The 22,587-nt window shown below is 41.4% G+C and overlaps 1 long non-coding RNA gene across 1 annotated transcript; it reads left to right on the top strand.

Moving 5' to 3' along the window:
- Window positions 1-298: 298 nt before the first annotated feature.
- On the top strand, window positions 299-22,114 carry LOC108634585. The gene is made up of 5 exons (XR_001917654.1): window positions 299-483; window positions 692-805; window positions 10,137-10,287; window positions 15,489-15,627; window positions 21,853-22,114. It is a non-coding gene; the product is annotated as an uncharacterized LOC108634585 (long non-coding RNA).
- The last annotated feature ends 473 nt before the right edge of the window (window positions 22,115-22,587 follow it).

Below are 22,587 nucleotides of genomic sequence, written 5' to 3'. Positions count from 1 at the left end.
GCTGTTTGTGTAGGACTCTGACAGCTGTTACTCAGAAGCACAGTTCCTGAGAACACAAAGAACATTTCTTTGAACCAGTGAAACCTTAGTCCCTGGAACAACTGAAGGGTGTTTCCTTGCCTTGCCGGCGCAGGCTCCCTGTGGGGTGGGTCAGAGTCAGCGGAGCCCCGGCTTTTCTTTGTCTCTGGGTTTGTTACCGAGTCCCAGGGAGGACTCAGCCAAGGCCACCGCATGTCAGGCAAATGGTGGAGGGGGCGGGCGGGGCGGGGGTGGGGGTGGACGACTGCTGTACATGGAATCAGAGGTTTTGTTTCCTCTCTGCCATGTCGAGAACAGCAGACCCCTGCGAGAGGTCTACGTGGAAATAGTCGTTGAGGATAAACAACTGTTCACGGCTGACAGCCATCACCGATCAGCCCCGACAGGGCTCCCTTCTCCTACTTCCTGGAATTGTATTCCTTGGCTGGGAGAGGAGCAGATGGTGTAAGTTCATTTGCAGCTTTGGAATGAAGGCTTTCCCCTCTCCCACCTTTTTAAATAGAAAAACGAATGGATTCCACACGGTCTGCTGCCCAAGTCTCTGCTAAATTTTATCAAGCCTTTGTATGGTTCGCATGTCGCCTCGTGATCCAGATCTCAGTCATAAATAAACAAATAAGCCCATCGGAACCTCTGATCCTTTCCTTCCCAGAAATCGGATGAGTCACCAGCTCCTCAACCTCCCACTTGCAGAAGCCAGTGAGAGTGGAGTTGCAGAAGCCAGTGAGAGCAGAGCTAACTGGACTCTGCCCTGAGGGAGAAGCAGGTGAGACTTTTGCCCCCTGTCTGCTCGGCAGTCTTCTGGCCTTTCCAGAATGGGGTTCCAGTCCCAGGAGGGGGTAGGGGAGCTCTGTTCGTGACTGGAAGAGTCAAGAGGACTTCTCCTAAGAGGGCCAAGAAACTTCCCAGAGTTTTGAGGAAATGAGGCTACCCAGGTTTTCGGGCTGTGTCCCCAGCACCGTGTCCTAGGGATAGAGGCCGTTCAAGAAAGGGCTTTGAATTGGAGGGAGAAATCCATGGGGGAGCTCATGGTACACCTTCTTTTTTAAAAAAAAAAATTATTTATTGGGCTCTGTCGGGTCTTAGTTGCCTGCAGTACACGGAGTCTGTTGCATCATGTGGGATCTTTCATTGAGGTGCACGTAGTCTGACCAGGGATCAAACCCACAGCCCCTGCACTGCAAGGTGAATTCCCAACCACTGGACCACCAGGGAAGTCCCCAAGGTGCACCTTCTATTCCCTCGAGCTTGCTTAGGGTCAGCCCTCCAACTTCATCCAGCCCCAGACCAGACTTGGGGGACAGTGAGAATTGGACTCTGAATGCATCCACACTGACCTTCCAGAAGCTTCGGTTGGAGGCACGTTCCAGGCCTCATTCCATAGCAGCATCAGTGGATTGGAACTGCCTTGTTCCTTACCAGGTGCCCTGCCCACCCAGTTTGGTGGGTTGGGGGCAACTCTGTCCCCAGGGGGCAGTTTCTAGCCTGGCACTAGCGTCCCCCCACCTGGCAATGATAACCCTCAGACTCTAGGGCATCGTCCAGAATGTTGATGGTTGGCAGATGGCTCTGGAAAATGACCAAGGTTAAAAAAATAACTAAACAGTGCCTCCCATCCTCCCACCCCAACTCCCTGCCTGGCTATATGTAAAGGGGGACAGAGTCCCCTGTTTCAGGAATTTAATTCATTGGCTAATATTGCAAGCTCAAGATAGAGGACCTCTCAGCCATTCCTCCGCCCTGAGGGCAGTGCTGTCCTGCCTCCAGGGAGGCAGTGGCACTTCGGCAGGTCTCTGTGTCTCAGGCTGATGTTCCTTTGCTAGCCTGAGGTTGTCAATGAAAAGAAAAGAAGATAATGTAGGGGAACTCTCAGGACTGCTGCAATGTTCTATAATTTCATCTACCCAGGTGTAGACATGTGGCAGAATTCATTGAGCTGGTCACTTAGGATTTCTGCACTTTGCTACATATAAATCATATATCTGAAAAGAAGTATTGTTGGACTGAGAAAGAACAGAAAAACAAGACAACAGATGTGCAAAGGTACTTTGTAAACCATTTGTCTCATGGATTTTTAAAACTTTTTAGTGAAGTATAGCTACTATCCTGACTTCTAATATCAGGGATTCGTTTGTCTCCCTTTGAGCTTCATATAAACAGATCATTCAGTATGAACTCATGCTTGTTTGCCTTTTCCTTCCATATGATGAGACTCATCCATGTGATACCAATAGCTTGTTCATTCTTGTTACTATATAGTATTCAGTTGTGTAAGACACCAACCCTTTTTCTGTTCCATGTTGGTGGCAGGTATTTGGGTAGTTTCTAGCTGGGGGCTGTTCCAGAGTGCTCCTGTGAACATTTTTATCTTTGGGTAGACAACCATTTGCCTTTCTATTTGGTCTATACCTAGGAGCGGAATTGCTAGGTCAGGGAACGTATATATTCAGTTTGGATAGATATGTATTGTTAATTACTAAAGGACAATCCTGCAGCGTTCTCTTCACCAAGATAATTCAACATACAAAGCTTTAAATGAGCCCCTTACATCGATTTCACATAAAAAACGGTCACCTACCACCCCAGCACCATTCTGGAGCTCAGTATTTGTGCCAGCAGCATAGATTTACTTGTCTAGCCTCTATCCCTACTGCTGACACCAGTGGACACCAGTGGACACCAGTGAAGCTTGTTCAACAAGGCCCCATTTCCATATGTCACCATATCAAGGGTTTAGGGTTTCAATATATGAATGGTGGGGACAAGGTCAGGCAACAGTTCAGCCAGGAAAATCCTGTTCATTTCTCTGCTGGGTCAGAGTTATGGAGGAGACAGGTAGGGGTTGGGGGGCAGGCCACCTGAGCATGGCCAGGGCAGGACATGGAGCAGAGAGGAATCTTCCAGTAGGAGGAGCGGCTGTATAGCCTCCTTTCTTCCATTAGCTGGGGCTTCCCAGATGGTGCTAGTGGTAAAGAATTGCAGTGGCCTGCCAATGCAGGAGCCACAGGAGATGAGGGTTTGATCCCTAGGTCAGGAAGATCCCCTGGAGGAGGAAACAGCAACCCACTGCAGTATTCTTGCCTGGAGAATCCCATGGACAGAGGAGCCTGGTGGGCTACAGTGGCAAAGAGTTGGACACAACTGAGTGACTGAGCACACACACACACACATTTAGCTGGTTCACCACTGTGTCCCCAGCATCTGTAAGCAAAAGCTCTGGCATGCAGTGTGTGCCCCATAAATGCTGCTTTTAGAATCTATTCTTATGGGAATTCTCAGGCAGACAAAAACTGAGAGACTGGTGCAATGAGCTCCTATATTCCTATCATGCAACTTCAACATCATCTGGCCCATCTAATATCACCTACCGGCTGTAGGAATCAGCATTCCAAGGACAGCAAATGGCATGTAAAAGACACGGAGACATGAAGACTACATGATGTATGTGTTCGGCCTCCAAAGGGTTAAAGGGTGACCAGATCCAGGAGCGGAATCCTGCGGGAGTGGTGGTCCCTGTGACCGTTCCATATCTGGCCTGCATCACCCTGATCTCATCTTTTCCCACAACATACTAAGAGCCTACCAAGGGCCATCCCTGAGAGGGGTCACAGGGCAGCTCCACTTCTCTATCTAGGGAGAGAGACCAACAGGGGGAAACTAGCAATATGCCATGATAGTGCTCGGACAAGGAGGCTGTAGGCATCTGACCAGGCTTGGCAGTCAGGAAAGGACTCTTGGAAGGAGTGATATTTTGTGATGGTTATTCTCCATTTGCCCCCAGATCCATTCTATGCTTGGAAGCTGACCTTTAACAGACTTCAGCAACCAAGCTCCCTTGCCTCTCTGGCTTCTAGGTGATCCAGCTCATCAGAAAAACAGGCAGGAGACTGAGGTGGAAAAAAAAAGAAATTGGAGTCTCCATTCTTCTTTGTTTTATGCCCCACTGTAGTTCTGGCAGTGCCAGAACCATTTGTGGCCATGGCTTCTGTCAAGTGGCCCCTTTTCATGGCTTCAGCTCCTGCCAGAGCATCATTGCCTCCACCTACCCCTTCAGATCTATGGGTGTTAATGGCTTCCTGCTGTTGCTAGTTGCTGGGTGCCTCAATATCCCCTGTTAATTCCTTTCATCCTGCCAACACCTTTGCAAATGGTCCCTTCAATTAAAAAAATATATCTCTGACTCCCCTGCTGGTCCAGTGGTTAGGAATCCGCCTGCCAATGCAGGGGACATCAGTTCGATCCTTGATCTGGGAAGACTCCACATGCTTCAGAGCAACTAAGCCCGTGCAGCACAACCACTGAGCCCATGTGCCACAACTACTAAAGCCCAAACACCCTAGAGCGTGATCCTCAACAAGAGAAGCCACTGCAATGAGAAGCTGGCACACTACAAGGAAGAGTATTCCCACTCGCTGTAACTAGAGAAAGCCCATGTGCATCAGTGAAGACCCAGCACAGACAAATTTTTTTAAAAATCTCAAAAGTTCTGTATCAAGAAAGTAAGGAAGTGCTTGCGAAAGGATGGAAGAATGTTGAAAAGGCACTAAAGTCCACCTTTTATCCCCCCCACCCTCTGTTATTTATTTTTTTTGGCCAGGCCATGCAGCTTATGAGATCTTAGTTCATGACAAAGGATTAAACATGCACCCCCTGCAATGGAAGCATGGATTCAACCACTGGGGCCACTGGGGACACCCCTGAAAGAGCTCTTAATGGCCAAAGTTAGAACAATTTGAGGAACAAAATGAATAATGACAGTATTGAATTATATCCTATAGAATAAAATAAATATCCAGGAGTCCATACTAATAGTAATAACTGAATTAATGAATAAATGGGACTTCCCTGGTGGTCCAGAGGTTAGGACTTTGCACTTTCACAGTCGAGGGTGTGGGTGTGATCCCTGGTTGGAGAAATAGGATCCCACAAGCCAAGGGGTGTGGGCAAAACAATAAATAAATGAGGGAGAAGAGACAGCTCTTCCTTGCAGGAGAATTCCAATTAATAAATGTAAAAGGAATGAGGGGAAATACGAACAACACACAACACAGTAATAACAGTGGCGGGCAAGATCCACTGATGGATGCTAAAAGCCGAGAGCACAGAGAAGGCAATGGCAACCCACTCCAGTTCTCTTGTCTGGAAAATCCCATGGACGGAGGAGCCTGGTAGGCTGCAGTCCATGGGGTCACACACAGTCGCACATGACTGAAGTGACTTAGCAGCAGCAGCATATTCCCAACATCACAATTCTCCCCCTTCTTACTGTTCTCAGGAATAATCTGGTCCAGGACCAGGACCACCTCTTCAAATGACTGTATTTATAAAGACTTTTGGAGCTGCACTGAAACATCTGTAATAGTTAAACCAACCTGATTTTTCTTTTTTTTTTTTTTTGAATTGATTTCCCAAGGTACCTTATTAAAGATCTTTCAGAAAGCTCCAAAAAATACATAAATAAAAGCCAAGAGCAAAAGTGTGAAGGGAAACAGGATAGACACATAGTTTCAAACTATCTTCTCCAAGATATTTATTAATAACCAAGGAGGAAATAGTAAATTTCAATGGAGAAACACAGCACAAACCACCTTAACATCATCAGTAATGAGACACATTAATATCCTGTATCCCCAGATATGGTGAGAGGAGCATAGCATCATTATGTGGATTCTTGCTAAAAATGCATAACCTCAATAACCACAAGAAAACATCAGACAAACCTGAACGGAGAGATATTCCACAAAATACATGACCAGTACACTTCAGAGGCATCAAAGAAAGACAAGGGAAGAACCGTCAGAGATTGGAGGAGACTGAGATATAAGGACTAAATGCAATGAGGAATCCTGGGTTGGATCCTAAAACAGTAAAATAATATTGGTTTTTTAAAAAAGGTGAAATTTGAATTAATTTCATAGATTTTTGTTTTGCTATTATTCTTTATTTTTATTGAGGTAATATTGGTTTCTAACATTATGTAAGTTTCATGTGTGCAACATTCCTACTTCTGTATACCTGCAGTATGCTCACCACCAAAAGTTTAGCTTCCATGTGTCATCCTATAGGTGATCCCCTTTACCCATTTTTGCCCTTCCCCAACCCTACCCCTTCCTCTCTGGTAATCACTCCTTGGTTCTCTGTATTTACATATTTATTTTTGTTTGGTTTGTTTGTTCTTTTTTTTGTTTTTTGGACTCCACAAATAAGTGAAATCACACAGTACATGTCTTTCTCCATCTGACTTATTTCACTTAGCTGGATACCCTCAACATCAATCCAGTGTTGTTGTAAATGGATAACAGTTCATCTTTTTTATGGCTGAGTGTTGATTACTATATTAATCAGGTTGTACATTACATCCCTTGGTATTTACTTATAACTGGTAGTGTGTGTGTACCTTTTGACCACTGTCATCCAATTCCCCGTCCACCCTACCTGCTGCTTCTGACAACCACAAATCTGATCTCTTTTTCTATGAGTTTGTTTGTTTTTGAAATATAATTGATCTACTACACTGTTAGTTCCTGTTACACAACATAGTGATTTGATATTTCAAATGATGATTACCATGGTAAGTCTAGTTATGGTATGTCACCATACAAAAATATTACATAGTTATTTTCCCCACACTGTGCATTTCATACCCGTGACTCATTTATTTCACAACTGAAAGTCTGTACTTCTTAATCTCCTTCACCTAATTTTTTCTTCTCCCTACCCTCTCCCCTTTGGCAACCATCTGTTTCCCTGTATCTATAACTCTATTTCTGTTTTGTTATGTTTGCTCATTTGTTCTGTTTTTAATTTTTAATTTTATTTTACTTAGCCATTCTTTTGTGGGTTTTTTGTTTGTTTGTTTGTTTTTTGTTTTTTTTTTTTTTTGGCTGTGCTGGGTGTTTGTTACTGCATGCTCTTTTCTCTAGTTGCAGTGAGTCGGGGCTAATCTCTAGTTGTGGTGCACCGGCCTTTCATTGCGGTGGCTTCTCTTGTTTCAGAGCACAGGTTCTAGGCCACTCAGGCTCCAGGAATTGTGGCATGTAGGCTCAGTAGTTGCGATTCCTGGGCTCGAGAGCACAGGCTCAATAGTTGTGGCTCACAGGCTTAGTTGCTTTGCTGTATGTGAGATCTTCTCAGACGAGGGATCAAACCCATGTCTCCTGCTTTGGCAGGTGGATTCTTTACCACTGAGCCAACAAGGAAGCCCTGTTTGATTTTTTAGATTCCACATACAAGTAAAAACATGCAGTAGTTTTGATTTGCATTTCCCTAATAATTAGTGATGTTGAACATCCTTGCATGTGCCTATTGGCCATCTGTATGTCATCTTTGGCAAAATGTTTACTCAGCTCCTCTGCCTATTTTTTAATTGGGTGTTTTTTGTTGTTGTTGTTTCTGTTGCCAAGATTCACAGCATCACACTGAGCTTAAATTCCTGGTTTTGATCATTGTATTGGGTTGGCCAAAAAGTTCGTTCAGGTTTATGTACACTATTAGAACCAGGAAAAGCTGAGTGAAGGATATGTAGAAACTCTTTGTCCTTTTTTGTGTGACATGTTTGTAAATCTAAATTCAAAATAAAAACTTAGGTTCTGATTCTGGTTAAGATGATGGAGGAATTACTTTCAATCCTGCTTCTCTCACTAAATGCAACTGAAAATCCTGGGCTGAGTGTATGAAGCACCTTATTTGAGGACTGTGAAAAGGAAATGGTAGCAGGTAGACTGGGGATATATATCAGAACTCAAAGAATGGCCAATCCAGTGGTGAGATTCCTAGACTTTTTTTTTTACCTCCCATATCTCCTGGCCTGGATTAAGACAGTACAAATCCCAGAATTGTATACCAGATGTGGAGCGAAAGATATTCACATAAGTGTTCTCTTTCTGGTTCATAGAATGGGAAGGGGAGCCCCAAATGATAGAGAAAGTGGAAAAATACCTTTTTTTTCCTCCAACTCCAAACCCCAAGCAAGTCCCACTTTCAAAGCTACAGTCCCATGGCAGCAGCAATGGCAACAGTGGCTGAGCAGGTACCTAAAATTTCTCTCTAACCAAAGGAATTCTAACTAGAGGAACTGTGGTACAAAGAACTCAGGAAATCACTGTTGCTTTTTGATTGTTTTGTCCTTCAGCTTGACCGTGAAAACAGATAGAGGAAATTCCCTGGAGGTCCAATGGTTAGGATTCCTAGATTTCACTGCCAATGGCGTGAGTTTGGTCCCTGGTCAAGGAGACCCTACAAGCCACACAGCCAAAAAAATGAAATGAGGACTTCCCTGGTGGTCCAGTGGTTAAGAATCAGCCTTGCAATGCAGGGGATACTGATTCAGCCCCTGGTTGGGGAAGATCCCACATGCCACAGAGCAACTAAGCCCATGCGCCACAACTTCTAGAGCCCGTGACCTGCAACTACTGAGCCCACGTGCCCAGAGCCGGTGCTCTGCAACAAGAGTAGCCACTGCAATGAGAAACGCACACAACAAAACTAGAGAGTAGCCCCCACTCTCTACAACTAGAGAAAGCCCATACACAGCAATGAAGACCCAGCACAGCCATAAATAAACAAATATTTTTTAAAATTAAAAATGAAATGAAATGAAAATTAAAAGAAAGCAGACTCTGTCACAGCAGCTATATGGCAGAGCCACAAGGCTAAGGCCCAGGCTTTCTAACCATAGGACCAGGATGGGGGTCCTCTTGGAGCTGAGGAATATAGAGTGATTGCAAAGAGAAGGGAAATTGAGAAAGGGATCACATAAAGTTGTGCATAAAGTCCTGGACTCAAGCCCAAGCCCACATATATGGCCTTGACTCTAAAGAGTCAATACTGAAGATTTTGACGGCTAAGCTACGGAGCACAACACTGTCTAGCATGCAGATTGGCTCCTGGGTGGCCCACACATGGAGCAGATCTGAATAGCACTGCAAAATATTTCAAAACTAAACTGATATTGGAACCACAGCCTACAAAAGGAGAGGTCAGAACTTGGTGCCTAAACCTACCTGAAAGAAACAAACAAAAAAAAATCAACATTTTCCATAGAATCTAAGCAAGACTCAGAGTCTGATAACATAATAGTCAAATATCCATGACTTGGCATGGATATAACATGCCTTGGCATATGAAGAACCAAGAAAATCACAATAACTCACAAGGGAAAAGACAATCCATAGATACCAACCCTAAGGTGACCAAGGTGTTGGAAATGTCAGAAAACACTCTAAAACAGATAGTATAATCATGCTCCAAGAAGTATGAGCAAATACTCTTGGAATTATAAAAAGTGTCAGTAGAAAAAAAAATAGAAGCTACAAAAATAAACCAAGTAGAAGAAATTTTAGAACTTAAAAATTAGAATAACTGAAATAAGAAATACAAATTTGCTGGATGCGCTCAATTAAAATGGAGATAACAGAGAAGACTCAGTGACCTTGAAGATACATCAACAGAAATTATCTGATCTGAACAACAGAGGGAAAAAGATTTTTTTTAAGTGAACAAGGACTTCCCTGATGGTCCAGTAGTTACGAATCCACCTTCCAATGCAGAGGACTCAGGTTCCATCCCTGGTTGGGGAACTAAGATCCCACATGCCTTGGGGCAACTAAGCCAGTGTGCCACTACTGAGCCTGTGCACTGAAACCAAGACCCTACACAGCCAAAAAATAAAATTAATGACTTAAAAAAAAAACAACCAACATCCAGGATTTGACCAAAGGTGTAAGATTCATGTCATTGGAGTCTGAAGTAGAAAGGAGAAGCATGATGCAGAAAAAAATAGTTGAAGAAATAAATTGGAAAATTTCCCAAATTTGAAGGAAGACATGAGCATAAAGATTCAAAACGATTGGAAAAAAAAAAACATTATAAACTCAAAGAAATAAATCCCAGACACACAACCAAACTTCTGAAAAGCAAAGACAAAGAAAAAAAATTAAAGCAAAGAAAAACAATTCATTGCATACAAAGGAATAATGATTCAAATGACTAGATATTTCTCATCAGAAACCATAAGGCCAGAAGTTTAAAAATAACATTTTTAAGTGCTGAAAAATTTGTCAACTCAGAATTCTATATCTTGTGAAAATATCTTTCAGAATGTAGGCAAAATAAAGACATTCTCAGATGAAGAAAAGCTAAGAGAATATGCCACTGTGAGTCCTGCTCTAAAAAGAAGTTCTCTAGAGAGAAAGTAAATACCAGAAGGAAATATGAAATTTTACAAATGAAAGAAAAGAAAGAAAAATGGTAAGTATCTAAGTAAATATGATAGAGTTTTTCCTCCTAAGTTCTTTAAAATACATATGACATTTGAATGCAAAAATTGTAATGCTTCCTACAGGAGTTTTAATGTACATAGATGTAATACATACAATAACTAAAACATAAAAAAGAGTAAATGGTCTTATATGATGGGAAGGTTTCCACACTCCTTTTGGAGTAATAAAATATTAGTGAAAAGTTATGTATATGTATAATAATCCCTAGAGCAACCATTTAAAAAACTATATAGTGGGGGACTTCCCTGATAGTCCACTGGCTAAGATTCCAAGGTCTGATCCCTGGTCAGCGAACTAGACTCCACATTCCACAACTAAGACCTGGTGCAACCAAATACATAAATAAAAACCTACACAATGAAATAGAGTTAAAAAAATCCAATTAATAAATTAAACTGAAATGTTTAAAAATATTCCCATAATCCAAAAGAAGGCAGAAAAGGAAAAACAGGGGAATAAAAAGGCATGGGGAAAAACAGAAAACAAAATAATAACATGATGGTTCTAAATCTAATGTATCAATAACTACATTAAATGTAAGTGATTTTTTAATGTAGTGGATTACAATAAAAAGACAGAAATTTATAGGATAAATTTCTCAAAATGACCCAACTGTTTGCTATCTGCAAGAGACTCACTTTAGATCTAGGCATACAAATAGACTGAAAGTGAAAGGATGGAGAAAGATATTCCATGAATACAATAACCAAAAAGAGCGTAGAGGTGACTCTAATTAAGTCAATCAGAGAAGGCCAAATACTGTATGATTCCACTTACGTGAGGAACCCGGAATAGCGAAATCTGTAGAGGCAGAAAGTAGAACAGTGGTTGGGGGAGGGGGAAATGGGAAGTTACTGTTTTAGAGGTACAGAGTTTATTTTGCAAGATGAACATTTCAGAGATGCATGGTGGTGATGGCTGCACAACATGAATGAACTTAATACCAGTTCACTTCAGTTCAGTTCAGTCGCTCAGTCATGTCTGATTCTTTGCGACCCCATGGACTGCAGCATGCCAGGCTTCCCTGTCCATCACCAGCTCCCAGAGCTTGCTCAAACTCATGTCCATTGAGTCGGTGATGCCATCCAACCATCTCATCCTCTGTCGTCCCCTTCTCCTCCTGCCTTCACTCTTTCCCAGCATCAGGGTCTTTTCAAATGAGTCAGCTCTTCGCATCAGGTGGCCAAAGTATTGGAGTTCTACCTTCAGCATCAATCCTTCCAATAAATATTCAAGACTGATTTTAGGATTGACTGGTTAGATCTCCTTGCAGTCCAAGGGACTCTACCAGCTGAGCCACCAGGGAAGCCCTAGTCCAAGGGACTCTTAAGAGTCTTTTCCAACACCACAATTCAAAAGCATCAATTATTCGGTGCTCAGCTTTCTTTATAGACCAACTCTCACATCCATACATGACTACTAGAGAAACCATAGCTTTGACTAGACAGACCTTTGTTGGCAAAGTAACGTCTCTGCTTTTTAAATATGTTGTCTAGGTTGGTCATAGCTTTTTTACCAAGGAGTAAGCGTCTTTTAACTTCATGGCTGCAGTCACCATCTGCAGTGATTTTGGAGGTCCTCAAAAATAAAGTCTGTCACTGTTTCCATTGTTTCTCCATCCATTTGCCATGAAGTGATGGGACTGGATGCCATGATCTTAGTTTTCTGAATGTTGAGTTTTAAGCCAACTTTTTCACTCTCCTCTTCCACCTTCATCAAGGGGCTCTTTAGTTTGTTCTCTGCCATAAGGGTGGTATCATCTGCATTATTTATTATCATCTGAGTTTATTGATATTTCTCCCAGAAATCTTGATTCCAGCTTGTGCTTTATCCAGCCTGGCATTTCGCATGATGTACTCTGCATATAAGTTAAATAAGCAGGGTGATAATATACAGCCTTGTATTCCTTTCCCGATTTGGAACCAGTCTGTTGTTCCATGTCCAGTTCTAACTTGCTTCCTGACCTGCATACAGATTTCTCAGGAGGCAGGTAAGGTGGTCTTGTATTCCCATCTCTTTAAGAATTTTCCACAGTTTGTTGTGATCCACACGGTCAAAGGCTTTGGTGTAGTCAATAAAGCAGAAGTAGATGTTTTTCTGGAACTCTCTTGCTTTTTTGATGATCCAACAGATGCTGCCAATTTGATCTCTGGCTCCTCTGCCTTTTCTAAATCCAGCTTGAACATCTGGAAGTTCATGGTTCACGTACTATTGAAGCCTGGCTTGGAGCATTTTGAGCATTACTCTGCTACTGTGTGAGATGAGTGCAATTGTACGATAGTTTGAACATTCTTTGGCATTGCCTTTCTTTGGGATTGGAATGAAAACTGACTTTTTCCAGTCCTGTGGCCACTGCTGAGTTTTCCAAATTTGCTGGCATATTGAGTGCAGCACTTTCACAGCATCATCTTTTAGGATTTGAAATAGCTCAACTGGAATTCCATCACATCCACTAGCTTTGTTCGTAATGATGCTTCCTAAGGCCCACTTCACATTCCAGGATGTCTGGCTAGTGTGAGCGATCACTCCATTGTGGTTATCTGGGTCATGAAGATCTTTTTTGTATAGTTCTTCTGTATATTCATGCCACCTCTTCTTAATATCTTCTGTTTCTGTTAGGTCCATACCATTTCTGTCCTTTATTGTGCCCATGTTTGCATGAAATGTTACCTTGGAATCTCTAATTTTCTTGAAGAGATCTCTAGTCTTTCCCATTCTATTATTTTCCTCTATTTCTTTACATTGATCACAAAGGAAGGCTTTCTTATCTCTCCTTGCATTCAAGGAGAAATCTGCATTCACATGGGTATATCTTTCCTTTTCTCCTTTGCCTTTAGCTTCTCTTCTTTTCTCAGCTATTTGTAAGGCCTCCTCAGACAACCATTTTGCCTTTTTGCATTTCTTTTTCTTGGGGATGGTCTTGATCACTGCCTCCTGTACAATGTCATGAACCACCATCCATAGTCTTCAGGCACTCTATGAGATCTAATCCCTTGAATCACTTCCACTGTATAATTGGAAGGGATTTGATTTAGGTCATACCTGAATGGTCTAGTGGTTTTCCCTACTTTCTTCAATTTAAGTCTGAATTTGGCAATAAGGAGTTCATGATCTGAGCCACAGTCAGCTCCTGGTCTTGTTTTTGCTGACTGTATAGAGCTTCTCCATCTTCGGCTGCAAAGAATATAAGAATATAATCAATCTGATTTCAGTGTTGACCATCTGGTGATGTCCATGTGTAGAGTCTTCTCTTGTGTTGCTGGAAGAGGGTGTTTGCTATGTCCAGTGCATTCTCTTGGCAGAACTCTATTAGCCTTTCCCTGTTTCATTCTGTACTTCAAGGCCAAATTTGCCCGTTACTCTAGGTGTCTCTTGACCTTCTGCTTTTGCATTCCAGTCCCCTATAATGAGAAGGACATCTTTTTTGGGTGTTAGTTCTAGAAGGTCTTGTAGGTCTTCACAGAACCATTCAACTTCAGCTTCTTCAGCATTACTGATTGGGGCATAGACTTGGATTACTGTGATATTGAATGGTTTGCCTTGGAGACGGACAGAGATCATTCTGTCGTTTTTGAGATTGCATCCAAGTACTGCATTGCAGACTCTTTCATTGACTATGAGGGCTACTTCATTTCTTCTAAGGGATTCCTGCCCACAGTAGTAGATATAATGGTCATCTGAGTTAAATTCACCCATTCCAGTCCATTTTATTTCAGTGATTCCTAAAATGTTAATGTTCATTCTTGTCATCTCCTGTTTGACCACTTCCAATTTGCCTTGATTCATGGACCTAACATTCCAGGTTCCTATACAATATTGTTCTTAACAGCGAACCAGTGAACTCACCTAAAAACGGTCAAGATGATCAATGTTATGTTTATGTGTATTTTCCCTACAATAAAAAAAGTGTTATTAAATTTTTTTAAAGAGAATGAAAAGCAAGCTACAGACTGCAGAAAAAATATCTGTAATGCACATATCCAACAAAGGACCTCTATCCAGAATCAATCAATAACTCTTAATACTCAACAATAAGAAAACAAACCAGTTTTTGAAACAAGCAAAAGATTTAAACAAACAGAAAATATATATATGGTAAGTAGGCACATGACTAAATGGTCAACATCATTAACAATTAGGGAAAAGGAAAACAAAAGCACCAGGAGATACATAGTATTAAAATAGCTAAAACACATTACATATAGAATGGATAAACAACAAGGTCCTACTGTATAACACAGGGAAGTGTATTCAATATCCTGTGATAACCCATATTGAAAAAGAATATAAAAAAGAATGTATACATATGTATAACTGAGTCACTGTGCTGTACAGCAGAAATTAGCACATTGTAAATCAACTATACTTCAATAAAATAATTTTTAAAAAATAGGGATGAAAATTTAAAATGTGTAGAGAAAGAATGGCTAAAATTAAAAAAAAAAACATACTGACAACAGCAAGTGCTAGTCATGCAATGACATGGAAGGGCGGCTACTCTCAGATGTTACTGATGGGAGTTCACAATGCAAAACAGTTTGACAGTCTCATAAAATTAAATGTGTACTTATCACATGACCCATCAATCTGACTTGTAGCCATTTACCTGTAGAAACATAGAACTTATTTCTGCAGAAAAAGTTGTATAGGAATGTTTATAGCAGTATTATTCATAATCACCAAAACATGGAAACCATCCAAATGCCTTTCAACATGTGAATGGAAAAAATAACTGCGGTACGTCCATACAACAAACTATTTGCTCAGCAATAAAAGGAAAGGAATGATCTGTTAATGCATGCAATAACATGATTGAATCGCTAAGGTACGCTGAGTGAAAGAAGCGAGTTTCTAAAGGTTATATACTCTATGGTTTCATTTATATACCATTCTCAAAAAGATAAAACAATAGTACTAGAGAACAGATCAGGGGTTGCTGGGGAGGTAAGGGTGAGGGGAGGGTGTGACTTATAAAATAATACCTTTTGGGAGCATTTCAGGATGATGAGACTATTCTATATCCTGATTGTGGTGGTTACACAGGTCTATACATATGTTAGAACTCAGAGCTGTACACCCTTAAAAAAGTCAATCTTACTGCATGTAAATTGTTTTCATGTTGCCAAGTGTGCTTCGGGGTTTTTTGTTTTTTGGTTTTTTTTTTTTTAGGCCCCAGATGGATCCAATCACTAAAGAGATTTGGAGGATGTAAATTAGCCAGAGGAAGGGGAGGAAGTGTTTCTGACAGAACAGCATGTACAAAAGGCAGGAAGTGAGACAAAGACCCGGCAGGATCAGAAAAAGAAAGGTGGTTCCGTGTGACTGGAGTCAAGGGAATGATGAAAAAAATTTTTTAAAGAGATAGGAAAGATGAAGCAGGAGCCATGCGATGTCAACACATTAGGAATCTGGGTTTCCATGAGGGCAACAGGGACCCACTGGAGTTGTGGCTCACGGGCTTAGTTGAAAGTGAAAGTTGCTCAGTAGTGTCCGACTGTTTGTGACCCCATGGACTATACAGTCCATGGAATTCTCCAGACCAGAATACTGGAGTGGGTAGCTGTTCCCTTCTCCAGGTGACCTTCCCAACCTAGGGATTGAACCTAGGTCTCCCGCACTGCAGGCAGATTCTTTACGAGGTAAGCCACAAGGGAAGCCCAATGGGCTTAGTTACCCCTCAGCATATGGGATTTTCCCAGACCAGGGATTGAACCTGTGACCACTGCATTGGCAGGCGAATTCTTAACCGCTGGACCATGAGGGAAGTCTGGGGACTTTTTTTTTTTAAGTCTTACCCATCACCCAACTTCAACAACTATCACCTCATGGCCAATCTTGCTTAATCTCTACCCTGACCCACTTTCCCCTTTGATTATTTTGAAACAAATCCCAGACATCATTTCATTGTTAAAAATGTATCTCTAAAAGGTAAGGAGCCCCCTCTCAAAAATAACTGCATTACCATTATCACAACTACTGCAATTCCTAATATCAGGGTGCTTGTAAGAACTAGCAAGTTCAATGACTCAAAGAGAGAATTTTATCTTTATCATCTGAGCCACCAGGGAAGCCCTTAAAACAAGAGTGATGGTCATTATCACAGAGTCATTGGCTGTGGATGACTTGCTATTGGTTTTTCCATGTAGCAGGCTCACCTCTGTCCTAGTGGAACTATGATGACACAGTATCATTGCTCTCAATATCCCTGGGAGGAGTGTGTATATGTGTGTTGTCTTTTTAAAAAAATATACAGCTAGAGTTTTAAAACAAGGAACTTTATAATATTTGTAGAAGGGTCATGTAAATAATCTCATATGATGGAAAATATTTGTGTCATGAGAGATCATTGGATGTGTCCTTTTCCACTAGCATACAAGTTCTTTTATGTCTCAATTTTTTATTTAGAAAAAAATTAAACCTGCCGAAGACTTACAAACATAGCAGCCCAAAGGATGGAGAATGAGATACACAGGGATTTATGTTTCTTATGTAAAAAGAGGTCCAGAGAAAGACAGCTCAGGCTGGGGCACTGGCCTCACCGGGTCATCTAGAATACAGGCTGGCTTATCTTCCACTCCACCATTGTCAGCATATATTTTTGTCCTCATGGTTGCAGAAGAGTTCCTGCCTCTCTGGGTGTTATGCTCCAAGTTCTAGGAGAGAAAAAAAATAGTAGAGCCAAAAGTCTTCTCATGAGGTTTTATCGGGGAAGGGGCGCTCAGCTTAGGGACTTTCTACCTACATTGACCAGAACTGGGGCATAAGGTGATTCAAGCTGCAAGGGAGGCTGAGGAGCCAAATATTCTTAGAGAAGTACATCCATACTGAGCCAAACTGGAGTTCTGTTAGTGAGGAGAGCAGAGAGGGATGTGTCACAGATGGAGAGAGGATGGAGGCAGAAAGACAGCTGTTTCTGTGGTCTGAGCTGAAGGCAGCAGGAAGGGAAGGGACCACAAACGTGAGCAGTGTTCAGAAACGATGAGGCAGCTTTGGGTGACCGGCTGGTGGAGAGAGGTAGTGAAATAAGTTGTCAGGGTGATTCTGAGCTTTCTACCCTGGGAGAGTAGAGGAAGGATGGGGGTTTGGGGGGGTAAGGTTTTTTTTTTTGTGACAGTTGTGACTGTTTACTATTAGATATCCATTGATATCATGGGATCATAATATGACACTTTACATACATTGTCCCCTTAATTATCACAAGCTAAGTGTATGGGCAGGTACTGTTATTCCTACTTCACGGTAAAGAAGCTGTGATTCAGAGGTTAAGGTACTTGCTGAAGGTCACAGTTAGTGGGGTAGTGTTCTCTTGCATATAAAGAGACAACATCTTAGTTTTAGAAAGTGAAAGTGGTTTCATGCTATAGATCTTTGCATGGAGGGAAGGCAGTAGGGGAGGATGGCCCTCAATATATGAGTGTCAAGGTAACCAGGAAGCATCTGGCAAGCATGTACCGCATCTAGTGACCAGGAGACAGTGGAAGCACAGCCCTCTGTGACCTGTCCCCCACTAGCTGGAAGTGCAACCAAAGAGTCATCAGCCTCAGCGGCTCCCGCCGCACCTTTCCTAGGCAAGGGACTGGCCCAGGGTCCTGTCCGAGATTGCACATCTCTCCTTTAGGGCTTGCGTGGAACTTTTATTAGTTAGCTAGCAATGTCAGGGTAGGCCTCTCTGAAGAGGCGGCATTTGAGTTAAGACCTGAATGAGGAGGAGACAGCCATGAGAAAAAAGGAGGATCTAGCCGAAAGGATGATGTTGGCATGGTTAGGGGTTGGAACATTGGTATGATATTAATAGGAGCAGGGTGGATGGGAAGTTGGGAGGAACCTAATCAGGTAGCGATCAGAAACCATAAAGGAGGCAGGGAGACCAGTTAAGGAGGCTGTTAGAATAGTTCTGGTGAGAAAGGAAGTTATCTTGGACCAAGATTTTAGCAGCTAGGAAATATAGTGGAAGAAGATACTCCATCTATAACAGTGACAAATAATAACATAAAATACCTAAAAATAAACATCACATAAAATGTAAAAGATCTTCATTTCAAAAAAACCTAACAAATGTTTAGACCTAAACTGTCATTTAAAAAATAATAATAATAAGCAAGAAGCATCTATACTCCAATAAAAATTAAACTATAGAAAATAAAAATAAGCAAGAAGAGAAAAATTAAACTCTAAAAGAACATTGATATTAAAGATATTAAACCATATCACAAAGCCTCAGCAATTAAAACTATGTGGATCTAGCACATGACATAAAAGGCCAGGGTTAACACAATAGAAAAATTTCAGAAGTAAGTCCATTGGTATAATGGGAGTTTCATATCTGAAAATTGTTAACTGTGTTGGAGACTGTTAGGTACCCTCCCAAATACATTCACACCTTCTTTTCTACTAGTAGAATGTGCCCAGCTAAATTACAATTCCCAACCTTCCTTGTGGTTAGATGCGGCTGTGTGATGAAGATTTTGCCAAAATGGCATGAGTAAAGTGATGTGTGCCACTTCTGTACTGACACATGAAAATATTGGTTAGTGTGCCTCCTCTGGGTTCTTTGTCTTTTTTCAGCTTATCTATAATGCAGGTTTATTTGAACCACACAGATGAGGACAATGCCCTAAATGAGGGGTTCTCACACGTAAGGGCATCAGAATCCCCTGGAGGGCTTGTTAAAACACAGATCACTGGACCCCATCTCCATTGTTTCTGAGTCAGCAGATCTGGGGTGGGCCCCAAGAATTTGTGTTTCTAACAAGTTCCCAGGTGATGTTGATGCTGCTGGAGTAGGGATCATGTTTTGAGAACTACTGCCCTAAAGGTAGAGGAATAAAAGGGAAGGAACTTCAATCCGAATGACTGAGGGCAACAGAGTCACCTACTGACCTGTGAACATGAATTCTGTACTGGTAGGTAAGAGAAATCATTACTACCTTGTTTAAGTCATTGCATTTCAGAGCCTCTTTGTTACATTTTAACCCTATCCTAACTAATATAGCGTAGAAAAGACAGATACTTCAGTAGATGGTAACTGCGTCAAAAAGTAAAAAATGTTGGATCTATACACCATTATCATTCACCAAGATGAACTCCAAACAGATTAAAAAATTAATATATAAAATATAACCATAAGACATAGCCATAAAAATAGACATGTAACTATTATAAAAGAAGAAAACAGGGACTTCCATGGTGGTTCAGTGGTTAAGAATCTGCCTTCCAATGCACGGACGGGGGTTCAATCCCTGAATGGGGAACTAAGATCCCACATGCCCCAGGGCAACTAAGCCCAAGAGCTGCAGCTAGAGAAGCCAGAGGGTCAAAACAAAGAGCCAGCCTGCTGCAACCAAAACCCAATGCAGCTAAAAGTAAACAAACAAAATAAAAATGTGTTTTTTAAAAAAGAAGAAAACATAGAGGAATTCTTTGATAACATGTTGGAGTAGGGAAAAAATATGGAAAATATATGCTTCAGTTAGTATCTCCAGTACATCATTAAATAATAATTGTGAATTCTTCTGGTGTCTCCCCACCAACTATGATGCTGGAATAATGTTAAAGAATCTGTCTGCCAATGCAGGAGACACAGGTTCGATCCCTCATCCAGGAAGATCCCACATGCTGTAGAGCAACTAAGGCCATGGACCACAGCTACTGAACTTGTGCACTAGAGCCTGGGAGCCACAGCTACGGAGCCACAGCTACTGAGCCGGTGCACTTTAGAGCCATGCTCTGCAGCAAGAGCAGCCACCGCAATAAGAAGCCTGCACGCTGCCACTGGAGAGTAGCCCCAGCTCGCTGCAACTAGAGAAAAGCCTCCAGCACAACTGAAAATAATTAATTAAAAAAAGAGAATCCGGGAGAGAGGGCATTATGGATAATGCATTAATAGATGAGAGAGGGGATCCCCTGGTGGTCCAGTGGTTAAGACTCCTTGCTCCCAATGCAGGGGGCCTGGGTTCAATCCCTGGTCAGGGAACTAGATTATATATGCTGCGACTAAAACCCCGTGCACCCAAATAAATATTAAAAAGCAAAAAAAGAGATGAGATTGCTAGGTTTTTGAAAAAGGCAGAAATAGATGAAAAAGGCACAAACAGAAGACTGGTCCTTAAACAAGAGCCCTCCATACTTCCTCTACGAGAAAGTAATAGAAAGCACGTGAGAGGAGAAAAAGCACAATAAGGCCAGGGATGATGCGAGTTCCTTTCTTAAGCTTTTAAGCAGATCTATTATCAAAACACAGCCTTATCTTCTAGTGCTACACACTTTTATTTTGGCTGCTTGATTAAAACATAGTAACCCTGTAGCTATGTCTAACTTATTGATATTACCATTCAAAACAAATCTCACTAGTTGTTTGATCTCCCCTAGTAGATTCTCAGCCCAGGTGGCGTTAGTGGTAAAGAACCCGCCTGCCAATGCAGGAGACATAGAGATGCGGGTTTGATCCCTGGGTTGGGAAGATCCCCTAGAGAAGGAAATAGTAACCCACTCCAGTACTCTTGCCTGGAGAATTCTATGTACAGAGGAGCCTAGGTGGCTGCAATCCATGGGGTTGCAAAGAGTCAGACGTGACTGAGGGAGTAACACTTTCAAGTCCTAAGTAGATAATGAAGGACAGGGAACCCTGGCATGCTGCAGTCCATGGGTCACAGAGAGTCACGGCACAGCTAAGCAACTGAACGACAAAGTCCTAAGCAAGAAATGAGTAAGATCACTTGAGTTGCTGTGCTGCCAGATTTAATTTTTATCATCCTTAAATCTAAATTCCCGTCTCAGGATACTCGTTTGGTAAGAAACCAAAACCAAAAATAGTGTGAAGTTTCATTTTATAGATTTATACTTTAACTCTGAAATTTGGAGGCAACTTATACATGTCCATGCAAGAAAATGAAAAAAGTCAGAAAAGAAAAAATGAGTAGGTAAAAGAAAAAAAAAAAATTAGTAGGTGAAGATCCAACTAGGGGTAAATGCCATAGACCTTGAGGGTGGGGTTGGCGGGGGGCGGGGGGTGGAGAGTGAAATCATGTAGTTTTCACACTGTTCAGAAGAGAAAAACATGTTTCTCAGAAGCAAAGCCTGTTTGTCACACTGATATCTGAGATAAATTTATCCCACAGGTCCTCTTATAAAATAAACTGTTAACACTGTAGATTTCTTTGAAATCCACAGACTAAACAGGACCATGAATTGCACTTGGCAGCTTCAGGGCCCCTTGTGAAAGACAAGGCTCTGCCTAAGTGTATGCCAACTAAAGAATGTCTACAGGAAGTCACCACAGTACATTCCAAGGACACAGTTCCTTGATGAAAACTGCCATTAAATTTTTAAGTGTTATTAAAATTCTAGAACATTATGGTAATTAAATTCCAAGCATGCTGAGAATGAATATTGAAATAAGACTCCAAAGTACTCTCAAAATAATGAGTTTTAAGATGAAATTGAAAAGGTGTAAGGTTTCTTCCAAGTTTGGGATTAGCTGAATATTGCCATTTTGGAACAGGCAGTTACTAACTTACTTACTTGTCTCTAACAGGCACCCTTCCAGAAGATGCTTACTGGCTCAGAACAGGAAGGCCTGCATGAAATTTATACTTGCAGTTTTATGGTCATCTTCAGCAGGAGGGTTGATCTGAAATACCCAGGCTGCCATGGCTAGCAACTGGACTCCTTAATATTCTTATATGAATGTTCTCCACAAAATGTGGCATTTCATAGATACACTTGTACCATGGACATGTTTCAAAAGAGAAGTATGATCCTAGGATAAATAAATAGCAGTGTTCCATGTAAAAAGTATTAGATAATCTCCCGTTAGCTGGATATTCTGAATTCTCGACTTAAAAAAAAGTTTTAAGCACTAATTCAAAAAGATACATGCACCTCAATGTTCAAGCATTATTTACAATTGCCAAGATAGGAGAGCAACCTAAGTGTCTATCAACAGATGACTGGATAAAGAAGACGTGTATATATAAACAATGGAATACCATGCAGCCATAAAAAAGAATGAAAATTTGCCATTTGCAACAACACAGAAGAACCTGGAGGACATTAGTGAAATAATTCAGAGAAAGACAAATACTGTATGATACCACTTATAGTTAGCGTCTAAAAAATAAACAAACCAGTGAATATAACAAAAAAAAGAAACAAAACCTCACAGATACAGAGAACCAGTGGGGAGAGAGAATGGAGGGCAAAATAGGGGTAGCAGATTAAGAGGAACAAATATGTATGAAATAAACAATATACAAGGGTATATTATACA

The sequence above is a fragment of the Capra hircus genome, unplaced genomic scaffold, assembly GCF_001704415.2.
Source record: "Capra hircus breed San Clemente unplaced genomic scaffold, ASM170441v1, whole genome shotgun sequence".
Classification (NCBI taxonomy): domain Eukaryota; kingdom Metazoa; phylum Chordata; class Mammalia; order Artiodactyla; family Bovidae; genus Capra; species Capra hircus.
This window is presented reverse-complemented; position numbering and strand designations above follow the sequence as displayed.